General features: G+C 33.0%; 1 protein-coding gene and 1 long non-coding RNA gene across 2 annotated transcripts in view; one reads left to right on the top strand and one right to left on the bottom strand.

Moving 5' to 3' along the window:
* Positions 1–8,140: 8,140 nt before the first annotated feature.
* Positions 8,141–9,978, bottom strand: LOC132727997 (uncharacterized). Its single transcript, XR_009625422.1, has 3 exons — positions 9,719–9,978; positions 8,407–8,464; positions 8,141–8,244 (listed from the first exon to the last, which is right to left on the bottom strand). It is a non-coding gene; the product is annotated as an uncharacterized LOC132727997 (long non-coding RNA).
* Positions 9,979–10,911: 933 nt separating this feature from the next.
* Positions 10,912–15,109, top strand: part of LOC132727996 (uncharacterized) — a 39,942-nt gene continuing 35,744 nt past the window's right edge. Inside the window, exon 1 of the mRNA XM_060713597.1 lies at positions 10,912–11,142. The gene's annotated coding sequence lies outside the window, so the exon portion shown is untranslated. The remainder of the gene's footprint in view (positions 11,143–15,109) is intronic.

Genomic DNA, 15,109 nt, shown 5'->3' with positions numbered 1-15,109 from the left:
ACGAATGAGTTGGCGAGCCTCATAAGACAATTTTTCTCGATACGTTGTAATATTTTGTTGCACAAATATACCTGACCCGAGATCTTTCCTAGCATTGTACACGTGTTGGCATGCGGCATGGTTTGAAAATTTAACAACACACTTGCGATTGACGCTGAAGCACTCCTTTTACTTGCCTTTTCTGTGAGAAACAAGTATATCTGAGGGGTCAATTTCAAGAGTGGTACCTTCACTTGAATCCGAGTTCTTGAAGTGGCTTAGAATTTTCCCTGTGACATTCTTGTTAGGCTCGTTGCTATCCCCCGAAATTCCGGATATGTCAAGGTTAAACCTTCTACTGTATTGCTCGACCTCATCAGTTGCCAAAAAGTTGTCGAGCGATGCCTGTTGCAATTCAGCATGTGTTTTTTTAAGGCTAGATAACTCGTTTTGGAGAGATATATTTTCACTGTTTACTGCTTCTTGGACTTCTTTTATAATTTCATATCTAAGTTCTGATTTTATTTCAGCATTTAATTCGGTTTTGATTGACTCAATAAGAGCAGGTTTAAGTTCTATCTAATACTGACACAAGTTCTTTTAGGTCTTCACGACTTAATATTTTCGTCATTGTGAGGTCAAGTTCCGGGGTATGGAGAATATGGATAGAACTTTCCTCCCAGCTTTCAGTTTCTTCGACGAAGCTGCCGTCCTCATGAATTGGTTGGTTCAGTTTTTTAGTTTGCTCACATGGGGAAGATTTAGTTCGCTCCCGTTTCTTAAGCATTGATATAGATAAAAGGTGAAACGTGTAATCAGGTGTAAACTCGCGTACGAGTGTACCCGTATGTACTAACTGAGGTGGTGACGTGTTCACTAACAGTTGGCTTATAGTACATCTATTGTTCAAATAATTCTCAAATACACTTCATGCCACTTATACAGTTTACTCTGTTACCATCAGCAGGATTTAAACTTACTCTAAAATTAACTTTTTATCATTGATTTTTTCTAATTTATATCATGCATATCATTTTTCGAACACTTTTGACAAGACCTTCGTTTTAAATAATTAATATGACATTGATCTTTTAATGTCCTTGACTGTTCAGGTCATGTCAATTAATTTTTATGAAATTTATAACTTCTTTCTTAATTTAAGGATATAAAATGAAAGAACACATAAGTCAAAACTGGCATGTTTACTTATCAAAATGGGAACAAAACACTCACCTGTCATTAAATATTTTTTGTGAAGTGTCTGCAAAAACAATGGCATAGGGTGAAGTGCCTGAAGGGTAAAGTGTCTGTAAATCATTCAACTATGACATTGATATTTGAATAGCCCTTACCATCAAGGTCAATTTATCTTGTTTATTGTTTTAATGTTCTAAGTGATTTCCAGTGCGGACTAGACATCACGTACTGCAAAACCGACTGCTTGATTTTTTCAAGATTGAGTTTTGCCTCAAAATTACCTTGAGGTCATATTGAGATTTTTTTAATCTTGCTAAAATAGTCATTTCTGTATCGTTAAGTATAAAAAGCATTTATGATAAACCGACATGTTGGCTTTAAATTTCTATTTTGATCGGTAAATGACATCGACTGTCGATATTAAATAGAATTTTAGACATGAAAAAATGTATTCTTGAAGAACCCCATACTACAACATTTTTCATCCGATTTTAATCAGAAAAAGATTGCGTTCATTACTTAATCCTTCATAACTATAAGACTTACTCTATCGCCAATGCTTGCAGTTCACTCAACACCAACCAACACACAATTAGTTTATTTTCTAACATTTCATAATATTTTGAGATATTGCAACTGAAATCGCGTTAACAAATCAAACATTTCCAGCTCCCCATATTTCTGCACCATGTAATATATTGCGTACTTGAAACAGTGTACATTGTTCTAAACACGCAATGTTAATACGAGGGCTGTTCGATAAATACGCGGAGTTCCACAACACGAGCGTTTCCGCAAAAACAATTGATAAAATATACTTTATATTTGACAGTCAAACTTCAAATACTGCTATCTAATTATATTAAACACGTCCTTCATTGGCGACATTGGCTTTTTTCATATATTCATATATACAGGTGCTCGTCCAGTCTTGGTGCCCATATAAATCAAAGCGCTGAAAGCACTGCTGGGGGCGCATTATGTTGATTGTATAGTGGTCTATTGTTACAAGCAGATGCCATTCCTACTTTCAAAGCAGAAAACACATTTTTACTCGATTATTCGATAAGAATAAGTAGAATTATCCTAGTCATCTGAACGTCGGCGTCTATCACCTCAATTTTTCCCGAAGTCCATTGACATATGGCATTAAAACTTTGCACACTTGATCCCGATCAGGCACCCATATGTTAAAGATTGCCTATGGCTTCAAGATATTTTCGTATTCCATAGACATCTGGCTTTGAAATAAATTGAAATTTTATACATTTCTTTGCGAGCATACTAGCTAGGACTCTCTCCAATGCTTATATCTGTAGAATGGGTTTTAAAAAAAAATTTGGTCCTTTTGTGAACTTAGAATATTTTAAATAACCAAGGTTCTTCTATTGTCAAGCACTAAGCATAAAGTTGAGTGTGCTGTCCTACCAACAGCTATTGTTTGCATACCTTGTGAAATATAACTCCTTCAAACTTTTGTTCAGTTATTATTATACTAACACAAGAACTGTCTGAGGACAGTAAGGCTCGACTATTCGAAAAAAGTTGTCACAAGGGTGTTTATATTATACTAACACAAGAACTGTCCGAGGACAGTAAGGCTCGACTATTCGAAAAAAGTTGTCACAAGGGTGTTAATTGAGTATAAAAATGCTTACCTATGAATACATAAAACTGACCGAAAAGGTACAAAGGCTTGGATTAAGATGTTTTATCAAGTAAATCACTGCTTTATTATCATGAATGCATAAAATTGTCCCAAAAAAGGCACAAACCCTTCAGTAGTTATGGAGATAACATGCTTACAAGCAAAACTTTACCATTAATTTCTAAGTTGAAAAAGGGGAGAAAAATCAGCCTAAATGCTAGATAAAATTATGGATCTTGGTCAGTAACCTACATGTACAATTATGACCCTAAATGCATGTGAAGTTTTAATATTGTAGGCAGAGTTATTCAACTTGTCAATCTGATGTACATTGTTACTATAAATAACTATTGTAAGTTTCAATTGAATATCTCGAGCAATAATCGAGATATTTGACTTTATAATAAACTTTAACCAACGCAGACGCGGACGCTGGGTTACTACAATAGCTCTCATATTTTTCAAATAGTCGAGCTAAAAACCACGAAGTCATGGTTGAGACCATATAGTTATTCCATATATAAATATATATGTATATATCATGGAAAACATTTCAAGATAATACAATGGATTGTAGTGTATAACACGAAAATCAGTGTACTTTAACTGTATTTATTCCAATAATCATACAAACATCTGTAAATAACTGGAACAACATATTTCTTAAATACAAGAGCGATCAGTAATCACATGTGTCGCCTCATGATGGACAATTTCATGTTGGGTCAAATTTTGTGACAGACGGACAGACAGACGGACAGTGCACAACTAGACTTGGTACTGATCATTCCTGTAAAGTTTGGATAAAATTGCACCAGTAGTTAATGAGGAGTAGTCCGGACAAGCTTTTGCGTATCTGGCAACACACAGAAAAAAACACCTTTTTATCAAGGGCCATAACTCGGCCAAAAATCATTCAACCAGAAAACCCGTGCAATATGCGCAAGGACTTGAGCTATAGATCAATCCTGTAAAGTTTCATTGAAATTGCATTAGTTGTATAAGAGAAGTAGTCCAGACAAACTTTAAAAATAAAAATTATTAAAGGGCCATAACTCTGACAAAAATCATTGAACCGGAAAATGCTGACAATATGCACAACTAGACTTGGTACTGATCATTCCTGTAAAGTTTGGATGAAATTGCACCAGTAGTTTATGAGGAGTAGTCCGGACAAGCTTTTGTGTATCTGGCAACACACAGAAAAAAACACCTTTTTATCAAAGGGCCATAACTCGGCCAAAAATCATTCAACCAGAAAACCCGTGCAATATGCGCAAGGACTTGAGCTACAGATCAATCCTGTAAAGTTTCATTGAAATTGCATTAGTGGTATAAGAGAAGTAGTCCGGACAAACTTTAAAAATAAAAATTATTAAAGGGCCATAACTCTGACAATAATCATTGAACCGGAAAATGCTGACAATATGCACGACTATACTTGGTACTGATCATTCCTGTAAAGTTTGGATGAAATTGCACCAGTAGTTTATGAGGAGTAGTCCGGACAAGTTTTGTGACGGACGGACAGACAGACGGACAGACAGACGAAGGAGAAGTGATCCCTATATGTCGCCACTACTCCGTAGAGGTGACACAAAAACCATACAAAAAAAAAACTGATGACAGAACGGGGTATCACTTTATGCCTATATAATTTTTTTGCTCAAGTGATTTTTTTTCCGAAGAGCTACATGTGAAATTGCTGCCAAATATACATGGGTAAAAACTATTTCAAAGCTGCATGCATTCATATAAATATATTTTAAAAAAATCACACTTGATTGAATAAAAAAAATTCAAGGATAGCCCAAACTTGTTAATTATAAAAAAATATATATTCAGAGTATTATATTGTAGTAGCTCTCTGGGGCTTTGTATTTTGCTACGAGCAGCGGTGGGAAATTGATATCTAGCGAGACCAAAGGGCGAGCTAGATATCAATTTTCCAACATTGCAAGTAGAAAAATGCATAGCCTCAGAAAGCTACTACAACATAATTTTCCTTTTATAATATACCTTTTCGTTTGAAGTATAAATGATTTTCATTATACTTCACTTATATAAGAAATTTCAGAAAAAGAAATGTAGCTGTCAAGAAATAAATTATGACTGACAGATGAATACCTAATTTGTGCAAAACCAGCCACACCTTTTATTTTTTTGGTTGCCGTTTCCATATACTACGTTAACAATTAGCGTGCGCCGGGTCGCGTACCCCTTGTCATTTGTAAGTTGTACAGAATTGTTGTTTTTAAACATATTGTATTGATTTTTTCACTGTATATAGAGAACAAATTCCGATATTCGATTTTTGTAAACTCGTGTACGTAGATGAAAAAATGTGAACAGTAGAGCTGCAGTCCTATTACTTTTTGAACAACCCTCGTATACACAGCTAAGATCAGAACCAACGTCAAAAATAGTCCAGTCCTTTCATATATGGTACTGTATTTGTCTCTAACATAATACAGAATTTTCTAACCGTTGAAGCCTATTTGCGCTTCAAGATTATCCTGTGTTTTAGGAAGAAAATTTATAGGTATATAATAAATGCTGTCATTGACATTTCTTATGTTTATATTTATTATATGTATTTCTTGCAATCCTATTTATAGCTACAAATTCTATGAATTAAAATAGAAAATGAAGATAGCATGCAGACGGTGTTGATATTGTGTGATAAAAATTTAAAGATCATTGGAAATCATCAGAGTAACCGAATACTCGATCTGAAAAATGACCGAGTACTCGAGTATTGATTTTAATATTTGTTGCCATCCCTAAAAAAATAAAGTACTTGACAAGATCAACTAACATCTAAATAAAAAACTTTGAAAACAGAATTAATTATTTTGAAAAATTCACTCTGAGCTGTATTATTTAAAATGGGTGTTCAAACACATTGAAAACATTGATAAGTCATCTCATGTTCTTGGTGATGAAGTGGTGCCTCAATATAGTTATCACTGCAATCTATCTTCCCTCATAACTCCTACTATTACTGTATCTGTCAAACAAGCATCTCTGTTTTCTGAAATAGAGTTTTGAAAAAGTTTATTGCTGACCGAGATATTCCATACTTGTATGTTAACTTTTTTTCAGCATTTTTCTGTTAGAATTACTCTGATTTATAAAGGTATAAAACCAAACTAGAAATGTGTCATCATGCCACGGATGCCCCCGCATGCAGCCAAAATTTCAGGTGCATTAATTATTTTTTTCATTTTAAGTTCAAAGCCCTTAAAACTTTTCAATGTTAACACAAACCATTTTCATACAATGTTCAAGGCACTGAAATGATTCAGTCTTAACCTTTTAAAAATAGCATATTGCATATTTGTAGCCAAAATAATGGCTAAAAGTATGAGAGCTGAAACTGAAAGTTCAAAATTTTTCCAACATTCAGGAAAGATAAGTTTGTCTAAAATCATTGAACCTCGACCAAATTCAAACTTAAACTGCTTATTCCTAAGATGTATCTATATTATTTTCAAAGTGAAAGGGACATAACTCTGCCAAAAAATCATCAAACCATGACCAAATTCCAACTTGACCTGCCCATTCCTTTGACATATCCATATGTCAAATTTAAGTTGAATATGTAACACTGTTGGGTAGATAATGAACAGAAACTGTAAATTTCATATTATTTTCAAAGTGAAAGGGGCATTACTCTGCCAAAAATCATTGAACCATGACCAAATTCGAACTTGGCCTGGGCATTCCAAAAACATATCCATATGTCAAATTTGAGTTGAATGTGTTGTACCATTGGGGAGATAATAAACAGAAACTGAAAATTTCATATTACTTACTCAAAGTGAAAGGGGCATAACTCTGCCAAAACTCATTGAACCATGACCAAATTCAAACTTGACCTGTATTTTTTTCATGACACATCCATATGAATGTGTTGTACCTCAGGGGAGATAATGAACGGAAACTGAAAATTTCATATTATTTTCAAAGTAAAAGGGGCATAACTTTGCCAAAAATCATTGAACCATGACCAAATTCGAACTTGACCTGTATTTTCACATGACATATACATATGTCAAGTTTGAGATGAATGTGTTGTACCGTTGGGGAGATAATGAACGGAAACTGAAAATTTCATATTGTTTTCAGTGTAAAAGGGGCATAACTCTGCCAAAAATCATCGAACCATGACCAAATTCGAACTTGACCTGTATTTTCTCATGACATATCCATATGTCAAATTTGAGTTGAATGTGTGCAACCGTTCTTAAGATAATGAACGGAAACTGATGATGACGGAATGACAGAATGACGGAAGGATGGAAGGACGGAATGACGGAACAGGGTAACACTATATGCCCCGGCCATTACATGGCGGGGGCATAAAAATGCGCGACCAATGCCAGAGCTCAACCCCTCTGTGCATTATTTCACAAACGAGCATCTGAGTAGAACCACCGCCTTTTTTTAAAGCTAGCTGGATTGCTTTCTCACATTAAAGAATCCATATTAAATATAATAGAACATTGATAATTGCTACACAGTCTCTTTGTAAACATAAAATAAGCATGTTTTGTGTTTACATAAAGTAGCTATGTAATGTTAAAACACCACACGCTATAGGTGGTCACAATATAAATATATAGTGTTGTTAGGAAACTGACAGTTTTTTTAAGAAAGGACCAAATTTTTTTGTCTCGTAAGAAGGAACATGGCTTCCAATGCATAGTTAATTCATTATTTCATTCAAATTAGACATATTCAAAAAGAATTGCATAGAATTCAATAAATTTTCATGATTAAAATATTTTACTGATGAGCATAGTATATCTTTAAAGGTAAGTGGTTTAGGTACATTACTTTGACTATGGACACCCCAATTAAATCTATTTATTTGCTTAGTAACACAACTTTTCAAAGTCATATAAATTTGTAAATGTGAGTGATTCTGATAATCTATATACAGCTAAGTCAAGATGAGATGATTAGATTTTACTGACTGCTTACTACATGAAGTCACTATTTCAATGTCAAATGCCTTGAGGTGAAAGGAATGAAAACTTGAATTTCAAAATACAATTTAAGTGAATTACATGTCACAAATGAGCCGTGTCATGACAAAACCAACATAATGGGTTTGCGACCAGCATGGATCCAGACCAGCTTGCGGTTTTGTCATGACACGGCTAAAATGTTTTTGCTATAAATTAACAACAGATTGCATGATGAAATGATATTGAAATAATTAATATACATTTGGCTCTTAGTGCCAAGCTTACTGATTTTAAATAAGCCTTGAGTCCTGTGTTGGCCTTTAAACATGTCAATACTTCAAGGTTAGTCACATTGACAGTATCACATTTTAGACTTTATCTCTCTTGATGCATTCTCAAAATGGGTCCTCTTAATTTCACATTCATCAATCTGACAAAAACCTCCTGAAAAAGAAAAGTTAGAAACATATGCCACTAATTATGTCAGTTTAAATGTCAAATAAATACTTTGAGAAACTATTTGGTCAAAATTGTAAATGTACAAAGATTTTCAAACCATGAACATTTCCTTTTTAACTTTCTAACATATATAATGTATGGTCTTACTTGAAGAAAATGTTTGCCCGGAACTGAACACTACCAATTTACCATCTTTTTGGTACCACTGAAAATAGATAGTAAAGGCCTTAATCTTTTTATTCTAAAATAACAGTTAAATAACATCTTAAGAAATTATGACTAATAAGCATGTTAAAAAAGTGAGAAGAGGCAATTTTTTGAGTCATTCCAAACAGAACTTATGTAGAAATGACTGACCAATACAGTTAATTCATATGTACTATTGAGCAAATGTTATTTACACAATTTATGGAAATTGTAACTAATTATGAATTCAATATTCATCACTCCACTTAGTGTGAAATAATTTATTCAAAAGACTTGCATTCAAGTATGATATAAAATGTATAAAGGTTTATGGTCAGAATAATAAGATTCTAGTGTACCAAATTTTTGCACTTTATTCATAGGCAAGCCGCAATAAATATGATCAAGACAGCTGCCATAATCAGTAGTTACTGAATCAATGAGTTGAACTGAACTGAGTACTTCCTGTATAATTTTAGCAACTGGTTTGTTTTCAGTATAATCATAATTGAAATCTCCCATTAAAATAAGCTTTTTTAAAATTCCAGTCACTTTAAACTCTTTTGAAACAATTTCCAAAATATTGAATAGAAACCCTGAAAAATTTGCAATAGTAGCACACCTTGGAGGACAATAAACAAATCCAATAACTATGTCTTGTAAACACAGTAAAGCACATTCAATGCCAAAATGAGTAAAACAAGTAAAATGACAGACATTAATATTTTCCTTGTAATAAATTGCTATCCCATGTGAGGCCTGACCCAAATTGGAAGACAATACACGAAAACCATCTATGCTGTACTGCTCAGATAAAGGACCAGTTAATCTAGTTTCTACTTGCTGGCGTAGTGAGCGCCCTACACGGAAACCCTTAGTTGGTTGGTGTGTGTGGGATACTGGTGTATATTCAGTTTTTTTTTGGTTAAATGATGGTATTTTATAACACAAAAGTTCAGTGTTGATGTTATTTTATTTATTTTTTTATAGTTAATTGTAAGTTTTTAAATACAAAATAATTATATAGTTTACATATATATTTTTACAGCTAGTACCTGAATTTTGCTTAAGTTAGTTTTACTTATTTATTTTTTAAGTTAAGACTTGATGTTATACGTTTAAAATTTTAGATAAGACTTAAGATGTTGTATGTTTCCAAATTAAAATTAGACTATTAGATGTTTTAAGTTTTGAAATTATTAATGTTTTTATAATTAATTTTCTAAAAGCATTTTGACGAGGAAATGCTATGTTACACATGACCTGTTTTTACCTTAATGGCCTGTATAATTATGTTTCACAGCTTCTCAGCAAACAACCAACTGTGCCACAATTGAAATCTAACAAACAAGCCTTTAATCACACACCTGAAATAAAAACTTTTCCTAATTAATACAATATTTCTTTTAATTTATTACATTCTTCAATGAAACATTAAGAAATATTGATAAAGTAAAATGTTCATTTTCATTTCCTGTATTTTCAATGTAAATATTCATTTTTCATTGCATATTTTCACAAGTGTCTCCTAAATTTAGCCTACACACAATAGACTGTAAAGAATAATCACGGATGAACTTGTAAACAATGGCGATTGCGACGCTAGGGCGAAAATAGTTCGTATTCATACGCATGCAATGTTTTTCTTAAATTTACACTTATAAATGAAGCATTAGGCCCTATAAGCTTTAAAGTTAGCTGATCTGAAATCCGTATTCCATTACTTGCTAAATTTTTGAGTTATATGACACTTAATTAACTTGTGACAACATGTAATTTGTACTATATTTATGCAAGTCCTTTGCTATGACTGACCAGGTACGTATATTAACGTTAATATACGTACCTGGACTGACCGCTGGCGTAGTAATATTAAAATCGCGTAAAGCAAAAATATACATACAATTTTAAATGGCGATTGCAAAATTTAGTACATAATTGGCCAGTCAATTTTAAAATAGATAGGGAACTATGATTTTGGGAGTTACTGCGAAGTTTTGGAACTATTTTGCTTAGCGTAGGTAGGTGACTAATTGTGTTCAAACCATAGTAAATCTGAATTGTCGTTATTCCATTGGGGGCGCATTGCGCATGCGCCCCCAAAAATGAAATTAAAAAGAAAAAAAATATTCTAGTTTGAGTGAAAGACAAAAAAAAGAGAAAAAAAATGTTTCCCTTTATAAACCATTACTACAAAGGAATGTATGGTATAATTGTATATATGATTTTTTTTCTTTTTTTCTTTTTTTTTTGTTCTTTCAATCAACCAAGAATAGTTGTGTGTGTTTCTTTTTTTAATTTCATTTTTTTTTTATATGAACACCAAGACTGGACGAGCACCTGTGAGTGTGAATAGACGTACTATCATTGTCAAATATATTTTCGCCTCTATTAAAAATAGAATGTACGGTAATGGAAATCATATTATCTATATACTTATCCGGAGATTGACGGAAAGGGCCGGACAGTTGCAATGGCGGAAATGATACGGAACAAAATCGATAGTTTGAATAAAAAAATGTCAAACAGTTGGGGTGTCTTCTGTCTTAAATAAGGTTTAAACGAGATAAAACGGATATTTACATGTACATATATATGCATCGAACGGGACTTATTAGGTTAATCGAATGATCAAGCGCATTGTTCAAAGTGTATGGATATTTACTTCCTTATTGAACCGCCTATGCACTAACCAAGGTATTGAAACTTATTTTCTCATGGTTGTATAAAAGATAATAGATAATAGATAGATACATGTCTCAATGTTAAAATGTTCAATGTCATTATCTAAATTATATTGTACAAACCAATTAAGAATAACTTTCCTCTTTTAGAATGTCGGTTATCGAAACAGAAACTAACTGTAAAAAGACAAAATAATAAACAACCTTGAATGTTTATTCGTGGGAAAAAGTTAGTCATCTCAACCAGAATGTATTAATAAATCATTATTGTATCTGTCTGTCTGCCTGTCTGTCAGTCGGTCTGATTTTCCGTCTAACACTTCGTCCGGAGTCTAATTCGAAATAATTTAAGTTATAAACTTATGAATAACTTCATCATCGAATTGATCTTATTTAGAAGGAGTGCAGTGAATGATAATTACCATTTATAATTTATCTAAAACATTTTGAGACTTGGAGTGCAGATAACATATCAATGTCTATATCGCGAGTAAAAGTCCATTTCCAATGAGTAATTGTTGAAATGATATTCTTTATAAACGAACAAAACTAAAAACGGTAACCTGTTAATGATAGTTCAAATATGGTTATACATGTAATTGACATATTTTTCAATTATAATATTACCGAAATAAATTTAATATTTTCTTTGGATGTAAAATAAATACATTCGCTATACATAATGCAAATATTTCACAGCATGTCATTGTTTACATTAAAAGTTTCGTGCTAGAGTTATTTTGAATTCGTTTTACGTCATGAATATAATGTATAATAGGCGCGATGTATACCGAATGATTTCATAAAGGAGGTGTGCATTATGCACCAGTGATCACATTATACTTCCAAAATTTAGAATAATCGCCTTTTGTAATTTCTTATGCTTAATTTTGTCTGGATCATTACTCGTAAACAAAATTTGAGTTGTCAATCTTAAACTCACATCTTATAATGGTGGAGTGCAGTTAACAAGTAAAAACTTTTGCCGTAATATTTTTTCAAGGTTTACCTTTTTGTCAGAATCATATAAGGAAACCATCTCTAATCTTCATAAGATGATTGGTCTCTCTGCGGATAAGTACAGAGCTAAAGAAAAATGACTCTATACTTCAAAAGTTATTGTCTTTGTGAAATAAAACAACAATTTTTCACTGCGAATGTTTAATTATTGCCATAAATATCAATTTAATTTTGACATTTTGTCCTAGTGACCGACTTTTGTAAATTGAGCAACAGCTTTAAAATTTGGATTTGGTGCCAAATTTCTTATGCAGATCAAGACTTATATATTGACCCTGTGACTTACTATTTTGTAAAAAATTCAATTAACAACGACAGTTTCAGTTGAAGATTTTAACTTTGATATCAGATGACTTACTTTTTTACCCAGTGTATTCTTTTTAATCTCACCTGAGCATTTTATGTCTTGAGCATGCTTTTTCACTTAGCTAGACTTGAAAATAAAACCAATAAACAAACAAAAACCTTGTACCTTAATCATAACTTTTAAGTTCTTAGTGTATTGTCTTCACACTTGGTCACAACAACCCTTGGTACAATACCTACGTAGTCTAGACTTACTTTGACCTTAATTCATAAAATAGATAAATACAGAATCCCTAAAGAAAGCCCAACACGGCAAAATTATAAATGTTGCAGGCTCGGTTTGATTGAGCCTGTTCATGGACGGTACTGGAAAGTGCAAGTTACCGTCCACGCCCCCTAGCACCGGCTTAAGCAGAATTCAACATTTAAACGTGAAATAGTAAAATTTTGAATTTAGAAACATCCGCAGATGTGTTCATACGGCGGTTATTATGGAACCTTCAATGTGACACTTCCGTGCCATTCCATGAAAAGCGGCGTATGGTCCCCAAGTAATAAAAAGCGTGTGCCCTAAACGAGAAAACAATGAGCGGAACTAAATAAAATGGAATACATTTACCGTTAATATCAAGTGTCTTAAGTTTGCTGTTTTGCTGATTTTTGCTATTAGTGGCCATAACTTTCTTTATTTTTAAATGGATTGTCATCAATCTTTAACATAATAATCATTTAGGATAGACATTTAAGTAAACAAAGTAGACATTGACCTTCACTCGTAAATGACATTGACCTTGAAGGTCGATATATTGATTTTTTCATTCCTTTGATGTACCTTGCTATAACGTTTTTATTATTGACTGGTTTTACTTAATATTATAACAGAACTTTTTTTGGAAAAGACCTTTATGTATATTGAATTCAAATTGACCTTGGCTCTTATATAACATTGACCTCGAAGATAAATTATTGAAGTTTCACTTGTTTGCTATAATTGACAGTAGCTTGGTTATTAATCGATGGATTATTTTTATAATTGCACAAAATAATCTTACGGACAAGACATTCTGAAAGGTACAACTGACTTTGGCAATGCGCCTTCAATGACCTTTGATTTTTATATGCCCGAAAGGGCATATTATGTTATATCCCCTGGCGTCCATCTGTCTGTTTGTCCGTCCGTCCGTCCGTTAGCAATTTGGTTTCCGAAGCATAACTTAAGTTCCATTTTGTCCACAATGATCAAACTTCATAGGATGATTGTCCATATTGAGTAAAAGACCCCTATTGATTTTGGGGTCACTATAACATTAAAACTGAAAACAGTTCCGTCCGTTAGAAATTTGGTTTCAGGAGTATAACTTCAGTTTCATTTGGCCCACAATGTTCAAACTTCATAGGATGATTGTCCATATTGGGTAGAAGACTCCTATTGGGGTCGAAAGGTCAAAGGTCAAGGTGACTATTACCTTAAAACTGAAAACAGTTTCCGGAGCATAACTTAAGTTCCATTTGACCCACAATATTCAAACTTCAAAGGATGATTGTCCATGTTATGTAGAAAATCCCTATTGATTTTTGGGTCACAAGGTCAAAGGTCATGGTCACTATTACCTTGTTACTGAAAACAGTTTCCGGAGCATAACTTAAGTTCCATTTGGCCCACAATATTCAAACTTCATAGGATGATTGTCCATATTGGGTAGAAGACCCCTTTTGATTTTGGGTCAAAAGGTCAAAGGTCAAAGTCACTTTTACCTTAAAATTGAAAATAGTTTCCGGAGCATATCTTTAGTTTCATTTGACCCACAATATTCAAACTTCATAGAATGATTGTCCATATATGGTAGGAGACCCCTATTGATTTAGGGTCACAAGGTCAAAGGTCAAGGTCACTATTACCTTAAAACTGAAAACACTTTCCGAAGTATAACTTATGTACCATTTGGCCCACAATATTCAACCTTCAGAGGATGATTGTCCATATTGGGCAAAAGACCCCTATTGATTTTGGGATCACTAGGTCAAAGGTCAAGGTCACAATTACCTTTAAACCAAAAACAGTCTCCAGAACATTATTTAAGTTCCATTTTGCCCACTATATTCAAAATTCGTTGGTAGATTGTCCATATTGGGTAGAATACCCCTATTGATTTGGGGTCACAAGGTCAAAGTCACTTTTACCTTAATACTGAAAATAGTTTCTAGAGCATAACTTAAGTACCATTTGGCCCACAATATTCAAACTTCATAGTATGATTGTGCATATTGGAGAGAAGACCTCTATTGATTTTGGGTCACAAAGTCAAAGGTTAAGTTCATTTATAACTTGAGTATTAATCAACCTACAGCTGTAAAATTTGATAGGATGAACAACTAATTTCCATGTCTTACAAATGCTTCATCCTTACTAACAAAAAAAAAAAACACTTTCGAGCATACAATGCTCCGCCTAGCAGTGCTCTTGTTGATTAAGTTGTCATGATATTGTTATTTTATACGGATTTGATTCATAAATGGACAAAACAATACTTGTGACCAAATAGACATGTGAAATAATACAAACATGACATTGACCTTTACATGACATTGACAGTCAAATGATAGAATTTTGATTATATTTTCTTAACTTTATTTATGGAAAGGATTCAACCTTG

Source organism: Ruditapes philippinarum, unplaced genomic scaffold (assembly GCF_026571515.1).
Source record: "Ruditapes philippinarum isolate M1 unplaced genomic scaffold, ASM2657151v2 ctg769_1_1_1_1, whole genome shotgun sequence".
Lineage (NCBI taxonomy): Eukaryota > Metazoa > Mollusca > Bivalvia > Venerida > Veneridae > Ruditapes > Ruditapes philippinarum.
Note: the sequence above shows the minus strand (reverse complement) of the source record. Positions and strands in the feature narration are given on the sequence as shown.